Source organism: Mauremys mutica, chromosome 5 (genome assembly GCF_020497125.1).
Source record: "Mauremys mutica isolate MM-2020 ecotype Southern chromosome 5, ASM2049712v1, whole genome shotgun sequence".
Lineage (NCBI taxonomy): Eukaryota > Metazoa > Chordata > Testudines > Geoemydidae > Mauremys > Mauremys mutica.
The window spans coordinates 111,868,205-111,887,249 of NC_059076.1; positions in this window are offsets into that span (position 1 = coordinate 111,868,205).

Consider the following 19,045-nt stretch of genomic DNA (forward strand, 5'->3'; position numbering starts at 1 on the left):
GAATATTATAGTGAAGTGGAAGAACAGACCCCAAAGGGGCTCATTTCTAAAGAAATACATGGAAACTCCATCATTGCTTATCTTAGTATTGCACTTGCTGGTACATGAAGAAAATAACGTGAGCTTGGCCAAAATAATACTTTGGGCTGAACACAGCTGGAATTCAAATAATGATAAATGGGTCTAATACATGTATAACAGTGGCAGCTTTATTACTGATTTAGTGACATTATTCAGAAGTATCGTGGGCTTTTCACATGAACCACAGTACGTCTTTCAATAAATGTGCCTTCACCTGCCTTCGAAGAATATTCATGGCATTGCTGCTAGACTTTATAAAGTCACCATCACTAAAATACACTGGGATATGATGAAGGCTGACACTCTCACAGCCAGCCATACATATTATAGTATATCTGACATAGACTTGCAGTTGACACAATCATTTATTCTTTAAGAACAATATAGTATTTAATCCTCTTTTCCCTGATAGGGATTTTATTTTGGTACATACTGAGCCCAAAGCAGTGTAAAGGGGCCTGAAAGCAAGTGTAAATGTAATTTTAAGACACCCCTTATACTGCCAGAGTGGTATAAAGAGGCTTTTGTGTAAATAGGATTTAGGCTCATGGTATTTGGTACTAACAGTGGATTGAAAAGCCTATGTGTCACACATTCCATCTCTACTGATATGTAAATAATGTATTAAACAAATGACATGGATTTTAATATGTTTTCTAATGTCCATATTACTTTTAAATCCTGGAATATTTCACAAAGTCTGTGGTCTTTATCTGACTCTTTGAGCATAATAAAGAGACAAGGTGAGTGAGGTAATATCTTTTATTGGACCAACTTCTGTTGGTGAGAGAGACAAGCTTTCGAGCCACACAGAGCTCTTCTTCAGGTCTGGGAGAGGCACTCCCAGCAGCACAGCAAAATGCAAGAGGGAACAGATTGTTTAGCAAAAGTCGTTAGCACGTATTGCACAGGATCATTCAAGGTAGCATGGCCTGTTAACGCATCTGCACTTATAGGACAAAAAGAGGGGGTTAGTGGGCTACAGGTTGTTGTAATAAGTAATAAATCCAGTGCCTCTGTTCAGCTCTTTGAACATAATGGCATTTGTTACATTTGCATCATGATTCCTTTTCCAAAATAAATACATACGTTGCAAACCACATTTTCTCATATATTTGGGATATATTCTTATCTTAGTACATGGGGTTCTACTTGCATAACCATCACTAGCATTGCTGTGAATTAAGTGTTCAGACAGCCATGTATTAAGATGTAAATATAAAGCAAGATTTTAAAACAATAACTGTTGAGTTAGGGGACCTCAAGTTTTGGGAGCTCAACTTGAAAGAGTGGGCAGCACGGCTGGAGTGCTGGGCGGGCAGCATGTCTGGAGTGTCCCCAACCCTAGCTCCTGGTGGGTGGTGCGGTGTGGCCCCAGCCTCAGCGCCCCCAGCCCTGGGTTTGTGTAGAGAGCCTCCACATCCATGGTGGCTAGGATGGCGTTTTCTGGGAGATCACCAATGCATTGTAGTTTTCTCAGGAAATCAGTGGTGTCACGGAGATAGCTGGGAGTGCTGGTGGCATATCCAGTCTGAGCAGAGAGTCCACATATCCGGAAAGTCCTTCAGTGAGTGTGCCAATTCCAGAGATGATGGGGCATCCAGGATTTCCAGGTTTGTGGATCTTGGATAGTAGATAGAATAACCCCGGTTGGGGCTCTAAGGGTATGTTGATTTATTCCTGTGTTAGTGTAGGGAGTGTCCTGAGTAGATGGTGCAGTTTCTTATTATATTCCTCAGTGGGATCTGAGGAAAGTGGCCTGTAGAATTTGGTATTGGAGAGTTGTCTGGCAGCCTCCTTCTGGTAGTCAGACCTATTCATGATGACAACAGCATCTCCTTTATCAGTCTCTTTGATTATAATGTCAGGGTTGTTTCTGAGGCTGTGGATGGCATTGCCTTCTGCACGACTACAGCAAAAAAAACTTCAGGACCAGACTTCAAAGAGAAACTGCTGAGCTTCAGTTCATTTGCAAATTTGACACCATCAGATCAGGATTAAACAAAGACTGTGAATGGCTAGCCAACTGCTAAAGCAGTTTCTCCTCCCTTGGTGTTCACACCTCAACTGCTAGCAGAGGACCTCACCCTCCCTGATTGAACTAACCTCATTATCTCCAGAATGATTCTTGCCTGCATATTTACACCTGCCTCTGGAAATTTCCATTACATGTGTCTGACGAAGTGGATATTCACCCACGAAAGCTTATGCTCCAATACATCTGTTAGTCTTAGGGCTTGGCTACACTTACAGTTTGCAGCGCTGGTAGTTTGCAGCGCTGGTCATCCAGCTGTGTAGGAGCAGCGCTGGTGTGTGGCCACATTTGCAGCATTTCCAGCGCTGTTGGGAGTGATGCATTATGGGCAGCTATCCCAGCATTCAAGTGGCCGCAACGTGCTTTTCAAAAGAGGGGGGTGGAGTGGAGTCTAGTGTGACAGGGAGCGGGGGGAAAGAGAGAGGGGATTTTTGGAGCCAACACTGTGTGTTAGCTTCCTGACTTGAAAAATCAGAACATTTTTCCGACCCCTTAGTCTTAACTCTTAATTGCAAACAGCATGCAGGCAACACGACTCCCCGCTGTTTCCCTGCCTGCCTCTCATTTGATTGTTTACAGCCAGGTACAGATGATCACAGCAAACAGGAGCTGTGTTTGTTTTTTAGATAGCAGCAGCAACGGAGGAGCTCCACAGAGCTCATTCACAACAGGGAGGAGGATCTCATTTGATTGTTCACAGATTGATCACAGCAAACAGGAGCTGATAAGCAGCTCTGGTAGAAACGGGGAGCTCTGGAGGTTCACAACAAAACAAAGAGAGGCTGCATAACAAAACAAAGGGAGTAATTTAGTTTAAAGCATTCTGGGATATCTCCTTATTCCCTGGAGGCCAATAAAAGCGCTGGTGTGTGCCCACACTTGATGAGCAGCGCTGGATCACCAGCGCTGCAATCGCTACACCCCAACCTGGCCAGGTGTACAGCCAGCGCTGCAGCCAGGGAGTTGCAGCGCTGGATGTGCCTTGCAGGTGTGGACAGTTACTAATTGCAGCGCTGGAAAGCCTCTACCAGCGCTGCAACTTGCAAGTGTAGCCAAGCCCTTAAAGGTGCCACAGGACTCTCTGTTGTTTCATAAAGGTGTAGACATTCCAGATGGTGAAATTCATAGTCTTATATCTCTTGTTTTGGCTGTGGAGTTGAGTGATTCCACTGGATACGGCCATCCAGTCCGAAGAGTGTGGGACAGCCTATGTTTGGGGCACCATTTCTAGCTCCCTCCCCATTTGGGGTGAGCAGAAGTGATCCTGAAAAGGCCTGCTCAGTCACAGCCGCTGCTGCCAAAATGCACTTCTGTCTCAACCAAGCACAAAACAACAAAATCTGCTGCCTGCATGCAGATTTGTGACTAATGACTCCCAGAAATCACTGCTCCTGTCTTGCCTGCCACTCATCCACCACCGCTGGACTTTGTGCAGGTGTGAATCCTTTGGCAGAGGCCTGCATGTGAAATCTGTTAATGTGGGGAAACTGGTGTGCAGGTGGTAACCACACAAAACTTGACAGGGGGAAAACCCTGTCCCATTGGCAAAGAGATCCAAGACAACCAGGTGTCTCCCTCTTGCTGCAGCCCTCATCTGCCTTCAAAGCTGCAGAGTTCTAGAAGGTCCTCTATATGCACCGAATCCACCATTGGGGTCTTTTGAAATTTGGATCACAGTTAGTCAGGGGCCTCATCTCAGACCTGTTCATCAAGGGAGACTCTACCAGGAGTATAAAAGCTCAGGACAATATGCCTCTGAGGGTCTTTAGCCCATCCAAGCCTCTCCACCACGGTCCATCAGAGAGGTCAAGGTGCCTTCTCTACCCCCTGGGTGGTAGGTGAACTCACACAGATGCACCTCTAAACTCTGGGTCTTCACTGACCAAGGACAACCACTCTGAGTGGGGTGTGGTGGAGGGAGAAGAGAGGGGCATGTTAAAGGAACTTTTGGTTGTTGAACTCAAGAACCTGGGGCAAAAGACACTGCCCAACATGCTCTGAGGTGGGTGTTTTGCTCATGGTTGAATCCTGCTTGTGGCATTTTCCCAAATTAATGCTGGGTGTCTTTCCTCCTTTCATAAAAGTTTCTTTTCTACACTCAGACTCTATGTTTGTGAGAGGGGAAAAATTGCCTCTTAGAGGAGTCCAGGATGTGTGTGTAATTTTCCGAGGTTACTGGGTGAGTCAGTTCTGTGTTATATTGTTGAAAAAGAATAACAATTGTTGTTTTTGTATTGTTGAAAAGGAACCCCTAGATATTGAACCTGGCCCTGGTTGCTGCTGACTCCACCTGGCAGAAAGGTTACACGTGAAACGTATAATCCTGGCCAAATACTAAGAGCCATTACTAACAATATCTTGGACAAGGTGCTGTGTGATGGAGTAAATATTCTTAACTCGAAGTCAGTACTGATCCAGTGCCATTGCATGATGCTAAGTTGCACTGTTCTAGTGGAGGTGCCATCTTTCAATGAGATCTGTAACTAAGGTTCTCATTCCTTATGGTCATAAATGGTACCTGACCTTTTCACAAGGATAGAATTATTACTCTAAGAGAGAAAGGGAAGGAATAAAAAAAAAAAATCAAACCCAAACAACAACAATAAAATCTCCACTTAAACAAAAACCCTCAGCATTTGAAGTAGATGGGTTTTGGGTTTTTTTGTTGCTTCTTTCTGTTTTACTCCTCTAGCCCCACACCATATCTATATATCTACAGATAACTATATATTAATATGCGTACACAGACACAAACACACTACATATAGGTAGGTGATATCTATGTGATAAATTGTACAGCCATGTGGTAAATGAATTATGCTCCTTTGACTTCCTCACCTGCTTTCTGCCATTAATCATTCTTCCCCCAGGACTTATTCTAACAACCCTGCTTCCTGAGAGGCTTCAAACAGCTATTATTTTTGAAATCTACCTTTTGGAGCAGTGTGTATTCCTTCTCCCTCAAATGTGGAGTTCCCTTAATCTCACACCTCCTGGAATACCAGTATTGGCAACACCCGTGACAACCTTCCTAAACCCACAGCTATCACAGTTTAAGTCTGATATCCCATAGCCCTGGAGATCTGGAAGCAAGAACTTTATATGTTGGGATGAGGACACTCATTGTTTGTTACACTGAGCCAGCACTTTCTTTCCCCCCTGGAAAGGCATGAGATTATAGACATGCTAGAAAGTTGAGATATGAAAAGGCTATTTTATAAGTTTTCTTTGGCTCTGCCTGACACAAGTATGGTTGGATTGTTGAGACCCAATCCTGCAGCCAAAGATAGCAACCATGGCTCTTACAACCTTCTCCTACAGGTGGCTAACTGGTTGTAGCCTGGCTTCTCTCTAATGTGGACAGTGTAACTTTGTCACCATCAGGTTAGATTCATACCCACCTGTGCTAAACCATGTGGTCTGCTCAGGCCTGCCTTTCTAGAAGCTTCAGCTCAGATAAAACATAGCTGCTCATCTTCTAAGTGGGGAAGACATTATGAGTACATGAGAGCTGTGCTCAAAACTCTGAACTGGTTTCCAGTTCATTTTTGGTTGCAGGTCAAGATATAGTTAACAACGTTTAAAGCTCTGGGACACTGCTATCTCCCTTATACTCTGTCACAGTCACTCTTCCACAATTTAAGATTTGCTGGGATGATTTGCCATCAGTTCCTGGAATTTAATTCTCCAGAACTAGCCGCAAGAAGGGCTCTCACCTATGGAACTCCTGCCGCTTTGTGAGTTGCTAGATCCCAAGATGATTGTCTTCAGAGCACAATCTAAGGTGTATTTACTAGATTAGCTTTTGGTTAATTTGTGGTTATTAATGGTCCTTGCAAAAATGGGCCTTATATTCTAACATATAACCAATAATGGTGATAACATTCTATTATTTGTAGAGTATTTTTAAAAATATTTTGAATCAATGTACTTTGATGTCAAAGCAATAGAAGCAAAAAAAGTTAATACATAAACAACAAAACCACTGGAAAGAATGTGAATCCCTCAGGCTCTGGATCTGTGAGAAAAACAGATCTTTTAGAAGAGCCAGAGAGACAAAGGAGTAGGAAAAAAGGTAGCTCATACAGAGAAAGTGGTGTAGAATGCAGAACAAGCTTGAAGCCTACTGCTTCTGAATCAGAATTCTCACAAAAAAGCTATACCTTGAATACCTTATAAATTACTGACCAAATGACCAAAGGCAGCTGCAGGAAACTTCTGCTAATGGCTGAAGATGTCAGTCAAGAATATCATTATTCCCTATAACATCTACTAAAGTACAGTGTAATGCACCTTTAATTTGTAAAAAATAATAGGAACATTAATTCAGTTCATTATTGTTAGAAAAGATAAAACATTTTCTTATATCTTAAAAAAAGAGGGCATTAATTTGAAGTTAAGACTGGCAAATCACCGGCCAGAGCTGTCATTAAATCTTATCCTTAAAAGAGAGCAATCAGCAAAAGACAAAAAGGCAGATCTTTAGTTGGTGTAAATTGTCATAGTCCCACTGAGGTTTAAGGATCTCATCTTTGTACCCTTATTTACATGATCTGGCAATGATATAAATGTCTTCCAGAGAAAGGTAGAAAAAGAGAAGGTTATTATACAAAAAAATGTAGAACAGCAAAACTTCGGAAAATTTCAGTGAAAAATTGGGTCAAACTTTTCACAAAAAATGGTCATGAAAATTTGGAGCCATTTTATGAGCAGCTCTAATAAAATCATTCTGGGTTTGATCCTGCCTGGACCCTTACTCGGGGTCTCAGTGAGGAGAACGATGGAAGGAACTCTCCTATTCCTGAGGGTGAGTGGTGTAAAGGTCAGAGAGAATGGCAATTCCAGTGCTAGAGGGAGTACACAGACTACTGTAACTCTAAGCCAGACGACTGTACCCCATTCGGAGTCTGATTTGTCTTGAGTACCCCCAAGTTTCACCTCACTTAAAAAACTTACAAAATCAGACATAAAAATATACAAGTGTCACAGCACAGTGTTACTGAACAATTGCTTACTTTCTTATTTTTACGATACAATTATAAAATAAATCAATTGGAATATAAATATTGTACTTACATTTCAAAATATAGTATATGGAGCAGTATAAACAAATATTTGTCTGTATGAAATTTTAATTTGTACTGACTTCGCTAGTGCTTTTTATGTAGCCTGCTGTAAAACTAGGCAAATATCTAGCTGAGTTGATGTACTCCTGGAAGACCTCTGCGTACCCCAGGGGTACTCGTACCCCTGGTTGAGAACGACTGCTCTAATCACTCAGGAGCACACAAGCACTCCAAAGGAAACTGAGGAGACAGGGCCATGGTTCTAACCCATCAGGCTTGGAAAACGGGATTGGTGCACAAGAGAAGGAGACAGCATCTCATAAAAATGAGAAGCAGTGGGCAGACAAGGGAGATCAGGCATAGCAGATCCTGAGATGGGAGAGCACAGGAAAATATCCTATTAGGTGACATAGTTCTGCATTCCCCCTACTTACTGAGCTTAACAGCCTTCATCTAGCCCTTTTCCCCTCCCCCCACAAGATAGTTACAACTAGGTAATCCACTGAGAGCAAACCTTGAGCATAAGGTGGACTTTTTTTCCCCCAAAATCAAATACTTGGACACTTTTGTAGTAATATCTTTGGGGTTGCAAGAGTAGGTTGCAAACTTTAACTATTCACACTGAAATTTTCCACACTGGGTGTCTGCCTCCAGCTAAATATTTTTTTTTTTTTTTTAAAGTTTGAGCAAAATCTGTTTTGCCATATCTGAGCGTGTGTTTAGGGAATAATGCATTGTTTTACCTATGTTAAAAAATTCATATAGTTTTTCCATGGAGAAGCTTTAGCACCTCTGTGCTATGGAGTAGGACCGTGAAAATTTGTCAGGGATGGAGTATGTGCTGATGCCAGGGATGTGTCTTTTGATGTCCCCGGGAAAATTTGTCCAAATGTCAGTTTGTACATGCTCAGTAGAGCTTTGTTAGATGCTGGCACCTAAATTCTCTGAAAAGTTAACCTGCCTTGAGCATTCTCTCTCTGCAGACCAGTATCTCTTTCCCTACAGAGTGACTGGGCATGCTCCATCCCAGGACTGCAGGGGCTGAGCAGGACTTTACCTGCAATTGCTCCTCCTACAGCAGGCTGCTTTGGTGCCAGCCACTTGTACAAAGAGGGCAGAGAGTTTCTTTCCTGAGCTCTCAGTGTTTCCACTGCTGGTTATTGTGACAAGTTGCTAAATAGTGACTTTTAAATAAATCTGTCGACAGTCTGTTGACGCCTTTGCTTTTTGCCTGGGCCGGACAGGAGGCTTCAGTTCTGGCAGTTCAGGCAGCTTGCCTGGAGTTCAGATGTCTGCACATGGGCACTTCAGGGGCACCAGATTTGGTGGGGGGGGGAGTGAGAGGAGGGGTCGCGGTGGGCACTTGTATATGTGTAGGCAGCGAAACTCAGCAACCACAGCATAGCCCATCTCCATTGATGCGCTGGAAGCAGCAGTGCAGAAGACAGAGCCTCTGGGTTCGAATGATCTCTCTGGGTTCAGCAGGCAAGAAGTGGATGCAGACAGGCAGGGGTGCAATGAGGGGGCCTGGGAGGGTAGTGGCGAGGAGGGGGGGGAAGGTCCTAGCCTGCTGGAGTCTCTTTCGTGGGAATGGAGTGAAGTGGGGGGAGAAATCCTGGCCAGTTCCAATCTTTCTGGTGGGAGGGAAGAGGAAGGGAGGGAAAGGGGGGAGAGGTCATGACAATGTGAATGGGGGGGATCCCCATACACATGCATGCTCTCTCATTCCCCCTCCTTAGGAAACTTCTGGTTGTGCCCTTGTGGCAGGGCACCTGGTTTTCACCCCGACAGGGGCGTATTTAGGGGAGGAGGTGAGAATGAACCGGGGGCATCCCAGCACCTACCCTCTGTCTTCCCCAGACATTGCACATCCCCCCCTGCAACAGACAGTCACCCACTACCCCTGGTCACCATGAATTTCTCAGACAGTATCTACAACCCAGCCCCATACCCAGCCCCCACCATTTCCCCAGCTCCCTGCAGCCCCCAAGGCACCAGAGATGATGTGTAACTATTGATAGTGGTAGGAGGGGGCACCATTTAAAGGTTATGGTGGTATGTAGTAGGGTTCAGGGCAGGACATATAAACCCTGGCAGAAATCTGGGGGGACATGTGCCCTTGCGTGCCCCTTGCACTGCTAGTCTTCTCTGCTAGGCACTCAGCATCTTCCATCCCCTTTCATCCTCCAGGACACCCAGCCTTCTGCATCTCCCACCTCTCGCAGGCACCAACCACCCAGACCCATGCACCTCCCACACACCAAGAACCCCTCTTTCCTTAATCTTGCCTATAGTGCAAGTTTTGAACAAAACACAGGGTCTTCCTATCCCGTGACTATATCCACCGAGAGAAAATCATCACCCAGCTGGCTATACTCTGATAATACAGCAAAGAGTCTTGTGGCACCTTATAGACTAACAGACGTTTTGGAGCATGAGCTTTCGTGGGTGAATATCCACTTCATCAGATGCATGTAGTGGAAATTTCCAGGGGCAGGTATATATAAGCAAGCAAGAAGCAGGCTAGAGATAACAAGGTTAGTTCAATCAGGGAGGATGAGGCCCTCTTCTAGCAGCTGAGGTGTGAAAACCAAGAGAGGAGAAATTGGTTTTGTAGTTGGCAAGCCATTCACAGTCTTTGTTTAATCCTGAGCTGAAGGTGTCAAATTTGCAGATGAACTGAAGCTCAGCAGTTTCTCTTTGAAGTCTGGTCCTGAAGTTTTTTTGCTGCAGGATGGCCACCTTAAGATCTGCTATTGTGTGGCCAGGAAGGTTGAAGTGTTCTCCTACAGGTTTTTGTATATTGCCATTCCTAATATCTGATTTGTGTCCATTTATCCTTTTCCTTAGAGACTGTCCAGTTTGGCCGATGTACATAGCAGAGGGGCATTGCTGGCATATGATGGCATATATTACATTGGTGGACGTGCAGGTGAATGAACCGGTGATGGTGTGGCTGATCTGGTTAGGTCCTGTGATGGTGTCGCTGGTGTAGATATGTTGGCATCGAGGTTTGTTGCATGGATTGGTTCCTGAGTTAGAATTACTATGGTGCAGTGTGCAGTTGCTGGTGAGAATATGCTTCAGGTTGGCAGGTTGTCTGTGGGCGAGGACTGGCCTGCCACTCAAGGCCTGTGAAAGTGTGGGATCATTGTCCTGGATGGGTTGTAGATCCCTGATGATGTGTTGGAGGGGTTTTAGCTGGGGACTGTATGTGATGGCCAGTGGAGTCCTGTTGGTTTCTTTCTTGGGTTTGTCTTGCAGTAGGAGGCTTCTGGATACACGTCTGGCTCTGTTGATCTGTTTCCTTATTTCCTTGTGCGGATATTGTAATTTTGAGAATGCTTGATGGAGATTTTGTAGGTGTTGGTCTCTGTCTGAGTGGTTAGAGCAGATACGGTTGTACCTCAGTGCTTGGCTGTAGACAATGGATCGTGTGGTGTGCCCGGGATGGAAGCTGGAGGCATGAAGGTAGGCATAGCGGTCGGTAAGTTTTCGGTATAGGGTGGTGTTAATGTGACCATCACTTATTTGCACCGTGGTGTCTAGGAAGTGGACCTCCCGTGTCGATTGGTCCAGGCTGAGGTTGATGGTGGGGTGGAAGCTGTTGAAATTGTGGTGGCATTTTTCCAGAGTCTCCTTCCCATGGGTCCAGATGATGAAGATGTCATCAATGTAGCGTAGGTTAATACAGTTTCTCTGGAGTTTGGAGATTTTTTTGTACCATTTAGAGACTTTCACCGAGTGGCAGTTGGCTACACTGGTGCCCAGGCAGTGAGGAGGAGGAGGATTCAGCCTGACTCAAATGCAAAGGGGTGAGGAGTAGCGAGGGGAAACAGAGACAGGACCCATATGGGAGGAAGGTTGTTGTAACAGAAGGGAGAAAAAGACAGGAAGCAGCGGGGAAGGGGATGGGAGCAAAGAGGGTCAGAGATAAAGCAGAGATGGGGTGATGGGTTAAAAACACAGGGGGACAGGGATACGAGTGTGTGTGTTTGAAAATATGGGACTGTTCTGGGACTAACAGTCATTATACCTGAGCATTGTGTTACTTTGCAGTCACTGGCACATGCAGACCACACTGACCCCCTTCACTCTGTTATTCTGTTCCATTCTGTGATGCAGATCACCTAATGGCCTAAATTCTTTCCTCAATTACATACTTACAGATGGAGAAAAACCCAAACCGGATTAAATTACCTTTACTTTGGTAGCTTAAAATAGTAAAGAAATTGGTTTGAATTCTTCTCCAAACCTTCACCCTGAATGACATGGAGCAACCTTTCACTCTGCATTTTGTTTAGTGATCAGGCAATAAATTGAAATTTACAAGAATCCTGTTGCAAGGAGAGGATTCTTGTAAATTCTAGTATCTTATTTGCTCACAAGAACAGAGTAGACAGGCAGAGCAGAGGGACAATGTGTCATCTTGCAAACCAAACCAAAGTTGGTAGGTCTAATTTTAGGCTGACCAGTTTTGACAGAGTTCCTTTAATATTTATAAGCCTGGTGTAGGAAAAGATATGAAGTGGAAAGTTGTCCATCAAGATGAGGAAAAAAAGAACAAGAAAGTTGTTATGTAACCAGTAGCTTTAGGGAGATGGAACAAAATCTTAGGACAAGAATAGCCTGGAATCTTTATAAAGTGATAATGCTGTGACACGAAGAAACAATTATTAACATGACCTGTGAAAATTGGTGTCTTTGCAGATCTCCATACTTTCATCTTCTGTCTATTAACTGCTGCATATGAGACATTAGCATATATTACAGCTACATATTAATTTCTCATTTGCTCTTTGGTTGCATCCTCAGTGGAATGTATTACAATATTGTTATTTTACCTGACTATGGCATATGACAAGGTATATCATACTCTCCTGTCACCTAAAAAAACCTCAGAATGATTAACAAGAGCACATCAATAATTCATTGTTAAAGTCCCCATGAAGAGAAAGCAGATTGCCTTGTTACATTGGATTACGTCTGGTTTAGTTCAGAACAGAAGGGTTGTTCCTCACGAGTTCAACTTCAGCCCCTTTTTCCTTCTCCTTCATGCATAATGTTTCTTTTGTTGCTGGCAAATGATACACCATTACTGGAAGAAATCACATGTTCTACAATCTGATCTTAATGAAGCACAGATTCATGGTCAATCGGTGAAATGTTATGCAGCTAAAACAAAAACAATGTGACTTGGATCACCTAATGACCTAAATTCTTTCCCCAGTTACATATTTAAGATCAAGATAAAGCCTAAACTGGATTAAATTATCTGTACTTTCATAATTTAAAATAGTAAAGAGATGGGATTGAATTCTTCTCCATATTTTTGCACTGGATGACATTTCCTCCTTGGTATTAGGTGAAATAAGAAATATTTATTCCATCAAGGTTCAAATCACTTCGGTTGAGCATCACTGTTTCAATCGGCTGATATTCCAATGACCTCTTCCCTGTGTTATGCTGATATTAAAGAAAGGTACGTTCTGGAAGTGGGAGACATCTATAAAGTCAACCAAAGATAAAGTGCTAGTCATACAGCTAAAACTCATATTTCTTATCTGGAGGTCTTATATAGAGGTCTACCAAGTATCCTAGTGATATTACAGAACATAGATAATGCAATCTAATTATGAAAAAACAAGATGGTCTGGCTGAGGCCTGGTTTCATACTGGCATTCAGTGATCAGTTTGGGGAGGGATGGCTTGACAATGAAAAACAAAATTCAATGCACAAGTTCTGTAATGTATATATTATAATATAATAATGTTCTATACGTAAGTCTTGCATGATAATCTTGGCATGATAGGACAATTTATGATGTATAAGATGGGAAATATATCTATTATTAAACCCCATAATTTTGCTTCAAGTCTCCTAAGTGACATAGGTAATATCTTAAGTAATTAATAAATTACTGTCAAAAGAATTCCTGGCTGGGTTGTCCGAATACACTGGAGAGAATGAAACATTCCATAACCTGAATTAAAACTCTAGTGAAGATTAAGGTACAATTACTCTGCTGAAGATTTATCCCACTGACAACTCTTGCTCAAAAAAGGTTGTGTGCTTTGGTTGTCAGCTTTCTTGTTTCTAACTGACTATGGTATTTCACAAGACTAGATAAGCGGCTGGTGGGAAAAACAGAAGACAAAATGAGTAAGGAATCAGTAGAACTGGAGAACCCAAGGAAGATGGGAAGGGAAGAGAATGAAGAGACAATAAGAGTGGCCATAATGCGCACAACCTGGGAACAAAAGCAAAGAGAGGGTGCTCCAACATCAGCACCACCTTCATGATGATAACAATCACTACAACTCAAGATCGCTCTTGTTTTTAAAGTTCCATTTTTACAAGAGATGCAGGAGAAATTTACAGAACCAGCACCTTTGGCGAGTCTCCCAATTGTAATTCTTTGGTCTTGTGTTGATGAGTTTAAACCAAACAACTACTTTGATATGATGAACATGGTAAATTACTCATCCCAGTACAGAATAATTTATTTTAACATGCTTTATCCCACTTTTATATGTTAAATAAGGCCTTGAGGCCATATATTTTATATATTAAATAAGGCCATATCCTTACTGTAAGGCCATATCCTTACTGTATACAGTTCCCGGCCCAATTGGGATTAATTCTTGATTGGGGCTTTTAAGCATTACTGCAATAAAAATAATTAATAATTACAGAAAAATTTAAAAGATTGTACACAAAGCTTGGGAGAGAAAAAATAATGGAGTGATGCAAAGTGGAGTTTTCTTGGTTTGGAATGTTTATATTGTTTGGAAAGCCATTAAACATCTATAAAAATAAACGAATAAATAATAAATATCAGCCAAATGGCAGAAACAAACTAATTAAATCCACTAAGCTGAAGTCTTACATTTTGCCTTCCTTTGCCTGAGGGAAGCCTTGTAGCTAACAGTCATTTCTAATCTTATTTTCTATTACTTTTGGACATTTTATAGCTAATATTTATGTATCTACAGCCAGCACACTAATGTGGTACCGTGGCTGTCATTTCCAAGTTATTAATTAAAGACAGAGATGTGATTTACAGAACAATGAAGTCTCACTTGATTGATTTATAAGCAGTCGCTTATCTTGAGCTTGGGCTGAGCAGGCAAAGCCTACTGACAAGCTGTAGCCACCCACCTGGTAGTTATCGCTTGGACAACGGTATTGTGCCTTGGGTGAAAAGCAGCCAGTGTGTCATCCCTGTTTTCCATGTTGAAGAGCATAACAGCAGTTTACCTCATGATCCTTCACACTGGCACTGGCCTATTTTTCAGGCAATGCTGAACAATGAAAAGTGCTATTTACCTTCTATTTATGTACAAAAAAAGGAGAATCAGGAAACAAGTTCAATATGGAAGGGAGACAATGCATTTGCAATAGAGTTGAGCCTAAGGTGCAAAGTTCAAAGCCAGATTTGGATCCAAATTGCCCCAAAAGTTCAGGGCTGTCCTGATCTAGGAGATTAAATAATTCCATTAAAAGAAAACAAAGCTTTTATGTGCTGCCCAAAGTACTTTTTCCCTGTTCTCTTCCTCTCCCTCGTCCTTTCCATTGATCCACCCTTTCTCCCTTCCACTGCTCGTTCTCTCCTGATGGGAAGCATTAGGAAGCATTAGCCAACTAAGACTTTTCAATGAGATCCAGGTGAGTATAGTGAACTGTAACCTTCACCAGAAGTTTTGGGTTTGGTCCAGGATATGGAATTTTTTTGGGTGGCTGAAAAGATTAGGAAGAGAGGGAAAATAAATTCCTTGAAGTGAGGCTGTGTGAAGCTTCTCAGGGCCCAAAAAACTGCCACCACTTTTCTAAAGGCCAGGAGATTAAGAAGCCAGCAGGAAAATGATCATATGAAGAGATTAGATGCTCTCTGTGGATTTTCAAAGCTACACTGATCAGGAATAATTGGGTGCAAGAAAATGAAATATATTGTTCAAGCTGCCGAGCCATAGCTGGGCTAGAGGAGCTCATGTAGATAGTCTTTCCAGTTCAGTGTTTTGCTTTTAACATTTTAATTATTTTACCTTGCTAAATATAGGACTCCCCTCCCCCTCAACCACACATCAATACTGGGCTGAGAAAGAACAAAAGTGGAAATGAAAATTTGAATGCTTAGTGGCAAGCGGGCTCATTGGGACTCAATTAAGTTACCATTAGCTTCAAAGGAAATTGTGTTTCAGACAAGAGCCATCTCCTGAGCATTTATGTAAAGAGCCCCCCAGATAGTATGTTTTCAATAGGAATAAGTATTTCCATGAGGGCAGATTGTGATGACTCAAGTCGCAGATTATATGTTGTGGGAAATTACATATTGCTACTCTATTGGCTGAGAGTAACAAAAATCAAGTTTGTCCACAGTAATCAAATATAAACGTAATAATCAAAATTCTCAAAGGTCTCTAGAATGACAAGTGAGTTGCTCACTAACTTTATTTTATTTTATCCTTTTGCCACACAGACTATGATTCTTTTGGCTGTAAAGAGAAGTTAACTTACTTTTCAGTTAAAGTGCTATGGACTAGATGAGGGGCCCTTTCTAACTCAGGCCCCAAACGTGCAATGACTTACGCATGTGCTTAACTTTGAATAGGCCCATTGACTTCAGTGTTCATTGGGTACTATTCACAATGCATAAAGAGTCATTCCAGCACTGGAATCTTTGGGGCTGATCCAACACTCTCTCTCTCTAATTGGGAGCCCTTCTATTCACTCCAATGAGCAATGGATTAGGTCATTGCTATGTATGTGCTTTGATTACCCAATTTTTGTTGACAGCATCTTAAATTCTTAATATGAAGACAAATATACTTAACATTTGGTTCCTAAAGGCAGATATCAGGCCTTGATAACTATCAGGGCCCTTGGTTTGTGATCAGGAAATTACTGAATTATTGTAAATTAGGCCAGGATTTTCTATAACACCGAAATATTTTTTCAGCCTCTTTATATGTTAAATGTGTGGACTCCATAATTCAGGAAATATTCTATAATAATCAGCATCAGCATGTACAATATAGCACACTTAAAAACATATTGAATAATAACAAATAGTAGCATGTACCTAATATACCAAACCTCCAAGTCTGACATGATGTGAAGTGGAACCCATACAGTGATGCTTTTGACTTTTGATTGTTTTATTACAGCTCAGCTTATTTAGAGACCACCACAGGTTGTGATCTATTCAGCTTTTGGAAGCAATGCAGGGTCAAGACTGGTTACTTGGATAGCAGACCTTCAAGGACCACTAAGAGGCTAAAAAAAGTAGGGCTGTTGATTCAATAGGTGGCACACTTCTAGCATTTGTGTACAAGCACTTTAAAAACTTGTCACTGTTTATTTGTCTGCCCTTTTCTGATGTGTCAGATTTTTTTTTATGTGAATGTTTCTCGTCTGATCTGGCCCATACTTTAATACTCTTCCATCCTCTCCTCCTGACCAAAACCAGGAGAATCTCTATCAATAGACTCTCCTCTAAGAGAAATCTCTGTCTGATCCTGTCTGTGCTTCTCTGCAGCAATCGGCTTTCCCCCATCTCTTAGTTTAAAAACTTCTCTGCAACCTTTTTAATGTTAGGTGCTAGCAGTCTGGATCCACTTTGGTTTAGGTGGAGCCCATCCTTCCTGTATAGGCTCCCCCTATCCCAAAAGTTTCTCCAGTTCCTAATAAATCTAAACCCCTCCTTTCTACACCATCATCTCATCCATGCATTGAGACTCTGAAGCTCTGTCTGCCTACCTGGCCCTGAGTGTGGAACTGGAAGCATTTCTGAGAATGCTACCATAGAGGTGCAGGATTTCAGTCTCTTTCCTAGCAGCCTAGCGTGCTGGCCTCCAGGACATCACTCCTACCCTTCCCTATGTCATTGGTACCTACACGTACCACGACTATTGGCTCCTCCCCAGCTCTACACATAAGTCTATCTAGATGCCTCGAGACATCTGTAGCCTTCGCACCAGGCAGGCAAGTCACCATACGGTTCTCCCAGTCATCACAAACCCAGCTATCTATGTTTCTAATGATCGAATCTCCCATTACTAACACCTGCCTTTTCCTAATGACTGGAGTTCCCTCCACCGGAGAGGTAACCTCAGTGCGAGAGGATGCCCCAACATCATCTGGAAGGAGGGTCCCAAATGTGGGAAGGTTTCCCTCTGCTCCCATTAACTGCTCTCCTTCCTTGAGCCTTTCATCCTCCTTAACAGTGCAGTGGCTGTCTGACCGGAGGTGGGACAAATCTACAGTGTCCAAGAAAGCCTCATCAACATGCCTCTCTGCCTCCCTTAGCTCCTCCAGTTCTGCCACCCTGGCCTCCAAAGCCCATACTCAGTCTTTGAGGGCCAGGAGCTCCCTTCACCAAATGCGCGCACACACACACACACACACACACACACACCACTCGCCCACAGGGCAGGTAATCATACATGCTGCACTCGGTGCAATAAACAGGATAGCCCCCACTCTGCTGCTGGGCTTCTGCCTGCATTCTCTCCTACAGCTACCTAAGCTAATGATAGGCTTTTTGTTTAAATCAAGAAGTTTTTATTATAGTTTAGGTTAAAGGTTTTAAAGAATAGCAAGTGTACCTCACCCCCTTCCCACTCCCCTTCGAACCTCCCTGTTAGCGGCCCCTGTTTGTAAAAGATATCCTGAGAAGTGTGACACCTCAGAAGTCAGCAAGAACTATTCCAAACTTAGTCACAAATATATCTCATAGTTATTCTCTAATTATGACCGCTAAAATTCTGAGTAATTGCCGAGTTTAGTTATCAGAAGCACACGACTATTCAGGAGAATTTCTATTTAGTCCATATGGGTGGAGTTAGCTGTTAGTCCAAATTCAGAATGGAAACATACAAGATTTAAATAGAACATAGAGATTTCTAAAAATCCACTTAGCATGTGAATCATTATATCATAGGAACAAACAGAATTAGACAATATCCCTCTTCTAGGGTCCACACTACATTTGGCATACGTTCTATCTTGTACTGTGTTAGCTGTCTAGACACCAGTCTTCTACTTAAATTGTGAGCTGTTTATGGCAGGGACCATCTTTTTGTTCTCTGTTTGTTTGTATAGCACATAGCACAGTGAAGTCCCTGTCCATGACTCAGGCTCCTAAGTGCTATTGTAGTAGAACTAGTAAATAAGAATAATAAAGTACCACATTGATCAATGTGTTATAAACACCTGGATTAGACAAATAGATTACACTTGTGCCTATATACCATAACAACTTGGTAATGAGGAATTACTAACTGTCCAGCTCCCATTATTATTATTGTATTTTATTTATTAAGGGTGGATGATATGCCTGGTGCTGTACAACAGGCGAATAAGACTAATCCCTGCCTCAAAGATCTTACATTTTAAATGATAGACACAGATATGATGCCATGAGGGCCAAGACTATAACAGTTCAAAAAAGAACTAGATAAGTTCATGGAGGACAGGTCCATCAATGGCTATTAGCCAAGATGAACAGGGATGCAAACCTTCTGTTTATCAGAAGCTGGGAATAGGCAACAGAGAATGGATCACTTGATGATTACCTGTTCTGTTCATTCCCTCTGAAGCACCTGGCACTGGTCACAGGATACTGGGCTGGATGGACCTTTGGTCGGACCCCATATGACTGTTCTTATGACAAGACACATGGGATCCCCAAAGGAAATGTTGACTGAGAACTGGAGTTGTTGAACTAATTCTCTGTTCACAAATTGCACAATCTGATAATGTATTTTATACATTTGTTTGTTCATAATTGTTTGACAAATTAGTTATTGCAAACATATTTGGGACTAGGAGTGTCTGCATCCTAGAGAGAGTTTATTTGAG